Source organism: Candoia aspera, chromosome 7 (genome assembly GCF_035149785.1).
Source record: "Candoia aspera isolate rCanAsp1 chromosome 7, rCanAsp1.hap2, whole genome shotgun sequence".
Classification (NCBI taxonomy): Eukaryota; Metazoa; Chordata; class Lepidosauria; order Squamata; family Boidae; genus Candoia; species Candoia aspera.
Genome location: NC_086159.1, coordinates 74,508,327 through 74,522,403, shown reverse-complemented (window position 1 = coordinate 74,522,403; position 14,077 = coordinate 74,508,327).

Here is a 14,077-nt window from a genome sequence, read left to right as displayed (position 1 = left end):
TTCCTTCCTTCCTTCCTTCCTTCCTTCCTTCCTTCCTTCCTTCCTTCCTTCCTTCCTTCCTTCCTTCCTTCCTTCCTTCCTTCCCTCCCTCCCTCCCTCCCTCCCTCCCTCCCTCCCTCCCTCTCCCCTTCCTTCCTTCCTTCCTTCCTTCCTTCCTTCCTTCCTCCCTCCCTCCCTCCCTCCCTCCCTCCCTCTCTCTCCCCTTCCTTCCTTCCATCCATCCATATCTCTCTCTATCTCTATCTCAGCACTGGCATTAAAAATTGTGCTTATTGGTAAAAATGAGATTGCAAAAGTCTGGGCTTTCCTGCTCTTTCAATACAAAGGGCAGCTAGAAGAAAATACTTGGTTTTCTTCAACAGAATCCTTTGCAACAAGGAATTCCAGGATAGATACAGCAGATAATTTGATGTGGAATGCCTGTAAACCACTCCTACACCACGTGTGTTCTGTTGGGCTGTTGAAACTCATGATGGGCTTCTGCCTAGATGTTAATGGAAGCACAACAATGATGGCGTCACCCCTTTATTATTTTTTTTCTAATATGCTTCGAATTACTGCTGCCTTATCTTTCACACACACACCCTTCTTTCTCTCCTTGACATTTGCCAAGTAGGCATGATGTGAGGCTAAAAGACAAGTGATGGCTGAAAAGAACCTGGGACCATCTTTGGGTTGTCAGGAAAGACCATGCTGGGAAATAGTTACTGTAGGAGGGGAAGGTGCCAGAAAAGTCAAGATGGTGGCTGCAACCATGCCATCAAAGCCTTCTTACTCTTTTACATAATTCAGAATCCTCTGCAGTGAGTCAAATTAATTAAATCAATTGGTTCTGTCCCAAAGATAGTCTAAATTCTTGCCAACAACACAGAATTAGAGGTCTTCCCACAGATTCCTCAGGTGCTGCTGTTAGCCCTGTTAGTCTATGCTGTGTGTTGGGAGTTGAAAGAGACGAGGCTCCATCTCATGCAATGTAGCAACTTTGAAGGCCATCAGCCCAACATTTGCATTCTAACACAAGCAGGGTACATCAGTAACAGGAGACTTTTGTGATAATCGAAGACCTGAGGTGCTATGTAGACCTGAGGTGCTGGAGCAACATACAGTAGAGACAAGGGTATAGCTTCTTCCCAGGCTACTTGTTAACTATATGCCAGAGTTGAGGGGATTGCCAGCAAATGGAAAGGATGTGCAGGCAATTCTCTTGGAGAGAAGAAGGGGAAACAATGTACCTCTGAAATGCATACAGAACAGCCTTCTCCATCTTGGTGCCCTTTTACTCTCTTAATACTTGGTGGCCTGCTGGCTGCTTGAGGGAACCTTCAGGTAAAGGCACTGTCCTCTCCAGCGAGGGAGATTGGTTGGGGGGGGGTGCAGATTCAGGGAGAGAGGAAGCGAGGAATTCTTTGATTTTCAGAGAGTCTTGGCTGGGTGCCCACTTCCCCAAGAAGCAGAATCTGAAGAAACGAGATTTCAAGAGACAAGGGCAGATAATGAGAGCTCAAAGCCTAGAAAACCCTGGAAGAATGGAACCTAGTGAAGTAAGGTTGTTACAGAGTATTTCTTTAGTTGCATTGACATTATTTCACTTCTGTCTAATGCTGCACACTTGATTTTGAGTGACCTGCTGCAGTGCTCTCTCCATCTTCCTGGTTTGCTCCAACCAGTTACAGACTATTGAGTGGAATACAAACCTATTCAGCCTCATGCAATTGGTGGTTGCTAAACTATTTTTTTCAGATAACACGCACTTTGTTGCTTTTATTTCAAATAAACATCCTTCTTTTCTTGATTATTCCAGTGTTGGGCCTCATAACTGGTTCAGAGGAAAAAACTGGAGCCAAAATGTTTGCTGGGCAACAGGAATTGTCCATTCAGTTCTCAAGGTGAAGTAGTGTCTCCTCCTTCGAGAGCAGACAGTAGAAGGTGGAAGTATGGCTCCTGCATGGGTAGACTATTTCACCTGACGAAAGAACCACATTAAGCGATCCTGGGATTTGGGTATAGAAGGGATGTGTGAAGACCCCAGGAAAGGGTTTGGTAGGCTGGTGTGGGTGCTACAATAGACACATCGTACTTCCTTTGTACTGCTGCATTAGCTCTCATAAAGCCCAGCCCAGAAGCAGAGTGTGAGAGTTGAGTCGAATAGCTACAGTAGATAGCATTGCGTTGGGAGTAGGGACAAGGTGAACATCTTAGATGATGACTATCAGGAAGTTGTTCATCGTGTTGATACATGTGATACAGATCTTTAATGTACATTCATCGACAAAGGGGGTGGTGATTTATTTTTAACTGCATTAAAATAGGTCCCACCCCTGTCTGCCAATGGATATAAGTTAGTTGTGTTATTCTCCAGAGACTGATTTGTACAGAATTCCACTGACAGCAGCTACCATTTTCTGATCATGAACTATTGTTGCAAGCTGCTTATCCCACACAGTGGAATCTGAGCAATTTCTTGTATGATCCATGGCCTTACGTATTTTTCGTTCTACACCAATATTGGAAGATGTTTATACCTTTGGGGCAGTAGATATATTAAGTGCTTCAGTCATTTTTAAAGCAACGTTAGCTATTGCATTTCATTTACTAGCACAACCCTTTCATTTTCTGCCAGGTTTTCGGAATTTGCGAAGAGTTATTAAGATAGTCTTAAAGTCACTGGCCACATGGATTCAGCACATGAGGAATGTCTTGCAATCATAAGAAACAACTTTGCTGTCATAACTTTTTTCTCCCCAGGTAGAAAGCTCCAGATTCACTTCAAAATCTTACTTTGGTTAAAATAGAGGGATGACTTTTTAATAAAGTTGCTGTACCATTTTGATAAATAAGGGAAAGAATAAACTGCTCGGTCCTTTGGTCACTGAATCTTAAATATATCAAAGAATAACTCAGCTACCTGGCACATAGCTCATCTTGGATGATCTCAAAAGGCTAAGCAAAGTCGATCCTGCCTAGTCTTTGAATGGGGGAATATCAGGAAATACCAGTGCTCTAGGCTGGTTTTTATTTTTATTTTTTATTTTTCTGAGGCTGGGAGTGGAGTGCCTTGCAGATGCTTAAGGCACCCATTTTGCCTCTTCAAACCCCAGAAGCTCCCCCTTCCTAAAATGGACTCTAGCCTTGCCCACTTTGGGAACATCTGGAGAACATCCTCAAGCCAATGGAATTTGCATACTCCTGGACCAGAGTGTGGTCTTGCTCTGCCAGGTCTTTTTAAGAGTCAGTCAGCATATCTAAGCAGTTGGGCAGGAATACAGATGGCCCTAAGGAAGAACCACACAATTTGACTGATCATCCTCTATTATATTCAAGTTCTGCCATGAACTTCCTGATACTCATCTGAAGAACTTCGTACCTATGTTCTTCTCTGACTGCAGCCTCCTGTTGCCATTGTAGCTGATTCATCCCACCAGAAACCTTGTACTTGTCCTCTGAACTCACTCACTTCTTCTGCCCCCCCACTTTCTCTTGCATTTTACCTAACTTCCACACACATTGCAGAAATTGTTCAAAAAAAAGGAAAGAACTAGATCAGATGGGATTTTTTGTTTGTTTGTTTATTTTCATTTCATTTGGTTGCTTTATCCTCAGGTTTTATGGATGTCCTTCTGTTTCTAATGGCAACTGGACCTTTCCCTAGCTGCAGCATTCTCCACAGATTCATCTAGATTGCCTTCTCTCACTCTTAAAGGAGAATGATCTTAGGAAGAACTTGCAAAACAAAGTTCAGATACTATGCATGGTAAATAAAAGCCTGACTCCTACCCTTTTGGCCTTCAAAAAGGCGGTAAAAACTTGGCTTCTTCCTCAGACTTTAAGGGCTGTGATGACTGAAGCTTCTCAACTGTAGAGGGATATGTATGTGATTTCCAGATCACCTATTAATGTTTTGGATTTCATCTTAAATTTGTTTGGGTTTTGATTTACTGTCAGGCACCCAGAGTCACAAAGTTCATGTTGGGTATTAGCATAAATTCTTCAAACAAATAAATGAGTAAATTGTAAATCATTGAGAAAAGCAATAAATGATGTGGTAGACCAGAGTCTTCTGGCCTAGGTGATTCCAAACATCAGAGGGTGGCTTTCATGAATAGATGCTGATGCTGATGATGCTGATATAAATATTTTAGTGAGCAGGTGAAGCTGGAACTCATATAGATAAATGAAATTAGACTTGCACATTTATGAATTGTATTTTTCCATAGCACCCCAACAGAACAAAAATAAAGGAGTATTGATATATGCCAAGTAATCTCCCAGCCCTTGCAGTCTAAAGAGCAAGTGGAAAAGACTGAAGCAGTGAAGCTTCTAAGCATTCCTGGCTCCTTGCTGCGCCAGAGATATGCTGCTAGTTTGGAATACCTGCCAGAGTTCATAAAGCAGCATGTCAGGTCATTATGTTAGAGAGTTCAGAAAACTGGGAGAACTCTGTTCCCACTTTTGCCAAGCCTTACAAACTGTACTGGTGACAGCTCACTATGGAAACCAAAGGGAGAAAATGCTTGCAAGACCCCATGCTTTTCTGCCTTCATCCTGCCACAGACCACCTACGGACATTTCCTTTGCTCTTGGGTTGACATTTATCAACCAGCTGCCAAGGTGTCAGTTACCCAAGTTGAAAAGCTATTTTTCTTTTCACTGAAATTTTCCTGACTCTGTCACTTAGTTACAGAATAATGAGCATTTTCTACCAACAATGACGAGAGAGAGAGAGAGCGAGCGAGCGAGCGAGCAAGAGAGAGAGAGAGAGAGAGAGAGGAATATCCAGCATAATTAGATTTCTGTGACAATTTTTTTCCTTGTTTCCTAAATTATGTAGGTTACTTCAACTGATCTTGCTGGGGTTACACGTTCCAGAGAAAGACAGATAAACTTCTGGTAGGGATCAGGAAGGAGCTCTGGACTTAGGGATACATATATATCTGTATCATGCTGTGTGCGTGCGTGCGTATAGTCATCAAGAAATAAAGCAGCAGAACAACACAAGTATCAAACAGGAGGAGGAGAATAAATTAAGATTCCTCTTTGGGTTGAAAAGGATGGGAAAATAATATTACTACAGATGCTAAGTCCTTTGAAAATGTTTAGCACCAAAGTCACAAAATTTTATTCTTGGGAAGGCCAAGAAAAGGAAACTTTTGACTGAACAGAAGAGTTGGAGAAGACATAGTGGAAAAAAAGAAGTGAGAATATAACGGAACTGGTAGTAAAGATGGAGAAGCCTAGATGAGGCAGTAAACTTTGCTGAAGACATAATCTCTGAGGAAAGGTCAAAGGAATATAAAATGAAGCAGGCTGGCAGAGAAGAAAAGGCTATTTGGGGCCCTGGTAATCAAAGAGGAATCAAGGAATTTAGCTCAAAATTAGTGGCAAATGCTTTATGTACTTCTGAGTGTCTTTTGACTCTGTTAATGGTAGATAATCAGGTTTACATTCAGAAGTTCTCCAGTTTAAGCCTTGCTATCCCTAGCTGATGTAGTACATCTTGGTTCTCCAGATATAGCTGCTGGCCTACAGCTTGCAAGAAAACACTCAGAGCTGAAGTTCCCCACCCTGAGTGTTTTTGAGACTTTTGAGGAACAATTGCCAGTATGACAAGGGATCGAGCTATGCCCTTTCCTGGATCGAGAAGCCCTCCAAACAGTCACTCATGCCCTGGTCATCTCCCACATAGACTATTGCAATGCACTCTACATGGGGCTACCCTTGAAGAGTATCCGGAAGCTTCAGCTGGTCCAGAATGCAGCCACATGAGCAGTTATCGGTGCCCCAAGTTCAGCACATGTGACACCACTGGTTATGGCCTTTAAAGCCCTACATGGCATGGGGCCAGGTTACCTGAGGTCCCTTTAACATTGACCCATCCCACCCGGTCATGCAGAGAGGGCATGCTGCAAACTCCGCCAGTAAGGGAATTCCACCTGGCAGGGTCCAGGAGGTGGGCCTTTTCTGCAGTGGCACCCGCCCTCTGGAACATTCTGCCCCTGGAGGTGAGGCAGGACCCTTCGCTCCTGGCCTTCCGGGAGGGTTTGAAGACCTGGTTCTGCCACCTTGCTTGGGGTGGGAGGGGCACCAGTTCTTCTTGGGGGTGGCTAGTACCATAGGTCTCTCCCCAATAAATAAGATCTTCACCTCTTGGATTTTATATCTATTTTATCTTTATTTATTAGTCTGTTATATTGTAATTTATATGCTTTTAATTTTGATTTTATTGTAAACCACCCAGAGTCCCCCTTTTGGGAGAGATGGGCGGTAATAGAAGTTTGAAAAATAAATAAATAAAAATAAATACGGGAAACGATCATCACTCTTTATCATTTTAAACTGATGTTAATTCCCAGTTGAGGTTGTGTTCTTTTCTTTTCTTTTTTTTAAGAAACTGATATGCATCATCCAATGACAGTGGGAGGTTTTCTCCCAATCACTAACTTCCTCTGCAAATGTCCTCAGTCTCCAAATTTATGTTCCCTAGGGAAATATGGGCTTAAGAGCACACATTTGCCAAAGAAATGTTTAGTTCTGCCCAGAAATCCACTTCTGCTACTGGTGAGATTCCATTTGGGAAGTTTACAATTTTAGGTCTCATTATCTTCAAGACAGACATTTGCCTACCAAATATTGGGTGGTGATGGTGGTGGTGGTGATGGTGGTATCCTTCTCATGCAATCAGGGAGCTGAATAAAATAGTTATTGCTGGACTTAGCTGTTAAAAAGTACAACCCATTTGCCCTGAAATAATTCCTACTTAGTGCAGCTTTATCTCTTTGTCTCTGTTGGCTGGTCCATTGTATGGTGGAAGGCTGTGCTGATACCTCTAATTGCACCAAAGTGACAACTATTGTTTATTCCCGTCTGCTCAACTATCTTTCTCTTTTGACATTTGCCAACAAGAACTTGCTCTTGTCAATGATCTAAAGGTAGAAACCCAGTTTCTTTGACAGAAATTGACAACTCTTGTTTACAAAACCTTTGTGAGTTTGTGATGTTTGCTTGCTTTACAACCATATCCTTTCACATTACAATCAGGTCAGGTGTTTAAAATCAGGGAGTTCTCATGACTAACATCCCCAAATTGTTCCATTCTTCCCTCTAAGAGTTGGAAATACTTTTGAGAGACAATGTCCCCTTTGGAAGAAAACATGTTCAACCAGGCGGGCTTATGTGTGATGCAGGGCTTAACATCTCAGAAGGCAGGAGAAAGAATGGTTTGTTTTAGAAGTAATCCATGGAAGGGTGGAGGAAAACGCTCTCTTAATTGGAAAGCTGACAGCAGACACAATTTGTTCTGTTGGAAAGAAAATGAAGCTTTATTCGTGAAGATCTTGAGATCAGCTCTTTGTGAAAACAAGCAGATTTTCCCATACACATTTTGAAATGGTAGAGTTCCACAAGACTTAAGTTCTAGCAACCAGTTGGGGTGGGGGTGGGGGTTGTTTTAAAAATCTCTTCTTATCTATTTAGAGTAGATTATGAATCTGTTTCCAGTTATTCAAAATATCCATTTGATAAATGGAGAAAATTAATATACAGATACTATAGAGCTGGCTGGGGAATTCTGGGAGTTGAAGTCCACACATCTTAAAGTTGCCAAGGTTGAGAAACACTGCTGTAGAGTGATCTTGGTGTGGACATTTTCTAAATGAGTATTATTGAGATCAGCCAGAAGATGGAAGAACAAACAAAACCTTGAAAACTGGCCAACTTAGGAGCTGGAATTGGTACTAAAGTTATTCATGTCCCAAGTAGTTGTAATGGCCCCTGGAGGAGTCTAAAGCTCTGAGTAGTTCTTGTTTGCAAGGCAAACTCGACAGTCTTCGGAGTCATTGGTTATAGAATTCCTCCTGAATAAAACTCTGTCCTTATGGTCAAAGCCACAGTGAAGAAACAGAGGTTTCCTCCATATCCACAGTCCAATGATGAGTGTTTAGGCAGCTGGCCAGCTTTCATCTTAGGCCAAAATAACATGTGTCACCTCATTGACTGAGGAATGTTAGGGGAGGGGGCTGGAGAGCAGGGAAGACTGCCTGTGCCAAGTGTGGTAGGTCGTCTCTTGCAAGAGCAGGCTATCAATGGCTACTGATCATGATAGCTATCTATATAGCTAGCTGTAAATGAGAGGAGTATAGGATATAGTATGCTTCTCTGGACCAGAAATCGGGGGAGATTTATTGGAGCTGCCAGAAGCATTTGTTGGTTACTGTGGAGACCAGGATTCTTAATTTAGAAGGCCTGGGACTTAAACCACTAGGTTCTTAAAGTTGTGCTCCGTACAGATTTTATGCTCAAAGGATTTTTTCCGAGATCTTGAGATCCTGGTAATTTGGGGTGCTTTTACAGGCTTTAAGCTATTTGGTGGCATTTCACTAAGTGACCACTCAAAACTAAGGTCTTTTCCCCATGGTTCAGTTAAAGTGCTCTTCACCCATTTCCGAGCCAGCGGAAAACTATTGCATAAAATTTGCTGCCTCCATTGCCAGTCCTTATCCAGCCTCTATAGGCTCTGTTCTGGCTGACTGCTGGATGGCGATGTCCCAATTTCAGGTGTACAGGGTGTGTTAAGCAAAGCGATTGTTGAAACCCTCTGGCTTTGCTGCCCTCCCGTTTTCTCCAAGTGAATTGTTGCAAGAAAGAGAAGACATTCTTAAATTCCCTTCCTCTGCTCTGAATCCTTGACCTACTTCTGCTTAGAAAGGAACATCTCTTCTTAGGAGAAGAAATCCATATGTCTGAAAACACAGAGGTGTCCTTCAGATCCATGAAGAGCTGGGCTGAACCCACAGCTACTTAAGAGCAAAGGCCAGTCCTCCTCTTTCTGGGTGAGATCTGGACCAGGACATCAACATTTCCAGGAATGCTAAAGATGGAGAAAGGCACATATTTTCTGTCTTTTTCTTAATCTATTTAAAAATTGCACACACTGCCTATTCTCTTCATGGAACCTGATCAAGACTCAGACCTTCTCAGGAAAGTTTTAGTCCTGCAAAAGAACAGATTTTCTTCCTTTTTCTTCCTGACCTCTTTAATATGCCAATTACCTCTCTATCTTTTACGAAGCCAGTACCTACCCACATGCACAATCAACCCATTTTGCTGGAGATGGGCCAGCTGCTTCGAAAATAAAAAGAGAATGCTTTCAGTAATATTCCATCTGGAATGGCTGTCAACAAGACCCTGTAGCAGAGAAGATGGACACAAATCTACTAATTGTCTTCTGTTGTTTTGGAATTCTGCCCTCTAGTACTTTTTGTGGCTGATACCCTGATTGTTCTGGTTGAAAATGGTTCCTGCGCTTAGACGATGGGTGCAGTGACAGCCTGAAGCTTATTAAGCTAACCATAAAGGTTTAATTTTGCCTTCTACTCTCTGCTTTTCCCCTTCCCACATGTCCCCTTGCTCTCTAATTTGCTTTATCCCTCTGTAAACTCTGGCACAGCTACATGTTCTCATGAAGGGATCCAGATTGGTGAAATGCTGGAAAGAAGTAACAGTCAAGGGACTGCATGGTTCCTCCCCAATTCAGAGAAATGCATTTCAGCAACCAACATATCACCTCTCTGATGGGATGCTTAACTGACATTTTGCAGCATCTCATTTGTCCACCACACTCAACATCTCTACGTTGAGCTGCCAGTACATGTAACAGCTTTTTCCTAGCTTGGCATCTCCAGGGATGTGGGCTGTAGCCCCTAGAACTCCTATGAGTTCCAATTCCAAGAAAGCCAGCTTAACCAGGAATTCTGGGAGCTGTGGTCCCATCCCACCATCCCCTACTGAAGTAGGGAAACTGGTTTAAAGATTATGAGCATGAACTAAGCTCCATATCTCATTGCAACCCAGCCATTTACCGAGCAGCATTTGGCAAGGTATTCTAACAACAATTTTATCATCATCATCATCTTCATCATCTTCATCATTTTATAAGCAGCCTTGATGCTCTCTCGGAGTTCCCCATAGAATAGGGCAAATAATATTTCCCACTGATGGGATTATTATTGCAAATATTGACATAAAACGTTTGAGTACTGGGAATATTCCCTAGAAATATTGTTGTCTTGCCCCAGCCATATTCACTGTATATGATCAGTGGGCAGTAGAAGCTATCTTGAAATTCTTATTGCTCTTGTTAATCTAACTATGAGTCAGACCATAAGGCAAAAACATCCCTGCTGCTAGATATTTTCTGACTGCTTATGCCTCTGCAATCCACCTCAAAGTACTGCAGTGCAATTAGCCCAAAACAACAGCAGCCACACAGCCCTGGCATCTCTGCAACCATCATAAACAAGGTTCTCTTGTTGTCATGTGTCTTGGGGAGGATGCACATGCAAGCAAATGATGCCTGTCTGTTGGACAGGGACTAGGGAGGCTGGCCTTCTTTCTATGCTGCTTCCTCTGGGTGAACTCCTGAAAGCAATTAGTCAACTTTGTTTGATGTCATCCATCTGTGGGAAAAACAGGTTGGGTGTACCCTCTGTTAGGACTAACTGGCAAGCATGGTACGATATGATGTGGCAGGACTCTGTATCTGCATCATGATAGAAGAAGTGTCAAATGGTGGAGGAATAGAGCAAGTAGTAGCAAAAGTAGGCTCTGGGTTCAGGAGGAGGATGAGAATAGGCCAGCTTGTTTGAAGATCCTTAGCAAAGCAACCACCTAGGGTCTTTCTTAATGTGCCAGCTGATCGTAGAAAGTAGCATTGCTCTGAATTAGAGTCAAGTGGCTGGAAATTATTATTCTCAATTTCTCATAGTGCTTTGGGACAGAGCTATGCCATGCTGACAAAGGTCATCATTTTTACCTGAAATACCTTATACATCTCTGTCCATCGCCCTCTCTAAAAAGGATTCAGAGAAATTGTAACCAGTTCAGAGAATGGCAAGAAAGGTGATCAGGGGAGTAGAATCTAAGGGCCTTTTCCCACTGCTGAACTGTGAGTCAGAAGAAGAACCCCCCCATTGCCTATCTCTAACTTGTCCAACTGCCTTTGTTCCCAATCACTGCCATTCATTGGACTTTGCTCCACGCTAATGGGTGACAAAGCCTAACAGATGCCACCATGACATGTTTGTGCCAAGACAAGTGGGGAATAGCTGTAAAGCCTTGTAAAAGTCTATTGAAGGAGTGCATACTTCCAGCCTTGAGGAAAGTTGACTGAGTTGAGATATGATAGTATTCTTCAAATACAAGAAGGTCAAGAGGTCTTATTGTAGAACATGAAATAATGGATTTCACTTACAGGAAAGCAGGTTCCAGCAGAAAGTTAGGGGGGGAAATTTTCCTAGCAGTAAGAACAATGTGACAATGGAAGCCATTACTCAGAGAGGCAGTAGGTTCCCCTTCAATGGATGTATTCAAGCTGAAGCTGGACAGCCTCAACTTTAATTTGGATTTCTGAAGAAATTTGTCTTGATGGCTTCAGGGCACCATTCAGACTCTGGGTAGGCAGCAGAAGTGGAACCTGTCATGATGCTGGGACTGCAGCATCTACCTAAGGATGACATGTGTGGCTTAGGAAGGAGAGTTTTAACCAAATATTAGGAACGTGGGGAATATAATAAGCCAGAGGGAAGACCCCATGAGAGAAGACGACACTGAGGAACAGTCCAAGTGCTAGAGAAGAGAGAAAGGCTGAAGGTCACTATGACTTGAAATAAACAGTCATAACTTTGGCTGGAAGTCTCTGTTTTCCTAGTTGCATGTAACTGAACTGGGCCTGGGATTCTTGGTTAAAAGAAAGGGCTACAGAGGACAAAAAGACTGAAAATAGATCACCTAGAAATTCCCAGTCATTAAAAACAACAACAACAATACTGGAGTTCTTGTCACATAAATGCAGAGATAGAATTTTCATTGAGGTCCTGGGCATCTCCTCTGGATTCTGAAGAGGTCAAAATCCACTGTGGGGTTAAATAACATGATTCTTTGTAAGGGCTGCCCATTGCCAAATTGTACAAGCCCTTTACTGGAATTTCATTTCCGACTAAACCACAAGCTTGAATGGAGCCAATTTTGCTCCACATTAAAATTGTGGAGAGAGCCAAAGAGAGAACGAATATGACAAAGTGAAACTGTTCTATGTGGAATATGTTGGGGAATATGTCAGGACAGGCAAATAGAAAGCTATCCTTTTTTTCCCCCTCTAGAAAACCCTCATGCACAATGTGAGTGTTTCTTGATCTGTGAACACACCACAAATTGTACAGGGAGGGGGGAACCAGGCTGAAGTCGAAGTAACCTGAACTCTGTACCAAGAAATCACAATCCAAACTATCTAACCATTATTTTTTTCTACTCAGGAATCTAAAAATCCATGATCAGGATGAATTGCAGATTTCAGAACAGACCTAATTTAAACTATGTTGGAACATGGAGACAGAAAAGGGGTTACCCCTTCAAAAATCATAATCATAATCATAGTAACTGACAATTATGGGCAATTATTTTCCCACGAGAGTACCAAAATCTGCCACTAGAAGAAGACTGTATTCTTCTGCTTAATAGTAGAATATGGAGTATGACTCCAGGAGGCAACCTCTTCCACTGCGTAACAACTCTTAGTGTCAGGATTTTCCTCCTTATTTCCAGTTTGGATCTTCCTCTGTAAAGGTTCTATCCATTGCTTCTTGTCCTAGCCTCAGGAGTTGTGGAGAATAAATCCACACCCGCTTCAAATATCTGAAGGCTGCTATCATGTGTCCCCTCACCCTTCTTTTCTTTCTAGTTCCATGAACCATTTGTCATGGAGTATAACTTCCCAGCCCTTATCATGCTCATTGCTCCTCTCTGCACTCTTTCCAATTCTTCAGTGTCCTTCTTACACTGGGGCAACCAGAACGGGGCGCCATATTCCAGATATGGTCTGACCAGTGCAAAACAAAGGGGAACTATCACTTTGTGATCTCAATGCCATACCTCTGTTGATGCAGCCCTACGTTGCATTGGCTCTTTTGGCAAGTACAACACATTAGTGGCTAAAATCCAATCTGGGGTCTACCAGAACACCCAGATTCTTCTCACAATCACTACTCCTGAGCCAGATACTACTTACCTTATACTTGTGTATCTGGTTTCTCCTGCCTAAATGCAGAACCCTACATTTCTTGCCACTGAACTGCATTTGGTTGGATGGTGCCCAGTGTGCAAGTCTATCATGATCCCCTTAAATCTTGAGCCTGTCTTTTAAGGTGTTGGCAGTTCCCTCTCCCCAGCTTTGTGTTATGTACACACTTGATGAGCATCCCTTCCATACTTTGTCTACCTCATTTATGAAAATGCTGACATAGAGCCATTAAGGACCATGTATCAGGTATGATTGTTCAACCAGCTGTGGACCTATCCATCCCACACTGTGAAAGGAAGGAGGGAGGGAGGGAAGAAGGGAAGGAAGGCACATACTCTTACTGTTTTAAAAGAAAGTAAGGAATTTGGGGTGCCCAGTCTTTAGAAGTATGCTTTAACACATCGTTTAAAAAAATAGCCTGAGTGAAGTACTGATGTGTCTAAATGTGTTACTCTACTGTCACAGTAGAAACAAATGATCCATAAAACTTTTCCTTATCCTAGAAAGAGAGAAAGAATATGAATAGAATGGTAGAAACCACTTTTGTAGTCCACATTTCTGAAGCACCTTGCCACAGTATAAGAAGGAGAATTAAGTAATGGGCTCAGCATCACCCCACAACCAGTATTTCTTCCTCACCAAAACAATCTATGCAATAAGAATTTTTTAATAGCCACTGAATAAAAGCATGTTACCAGGGGGTAGACAAGTATTTTGGATTGGTGATTTCTGTTGAGGTTTTCCTACTAATAGATTAAGACTGCTATTGTGCCTAATCATTTTGGCCGGGTTAAAAGGTTGTATTAGATTGTCTCCTCTCACGTGCTTCATGCAAATCACCTGGGGGGGGGAGGAAACCTGCCCGGACTTGTTCTCACTTCCTTTTTTTTTTTTCTCTCTGCCGGCAATGTAGGCAAGCAAGGCTTGCTCCAAACGGGGAGCTATGTCCTTTAAATATGTTTTGCTTTTGTTTTGTTTTCTGTAAATAAATTATTTTTATAGAAATGC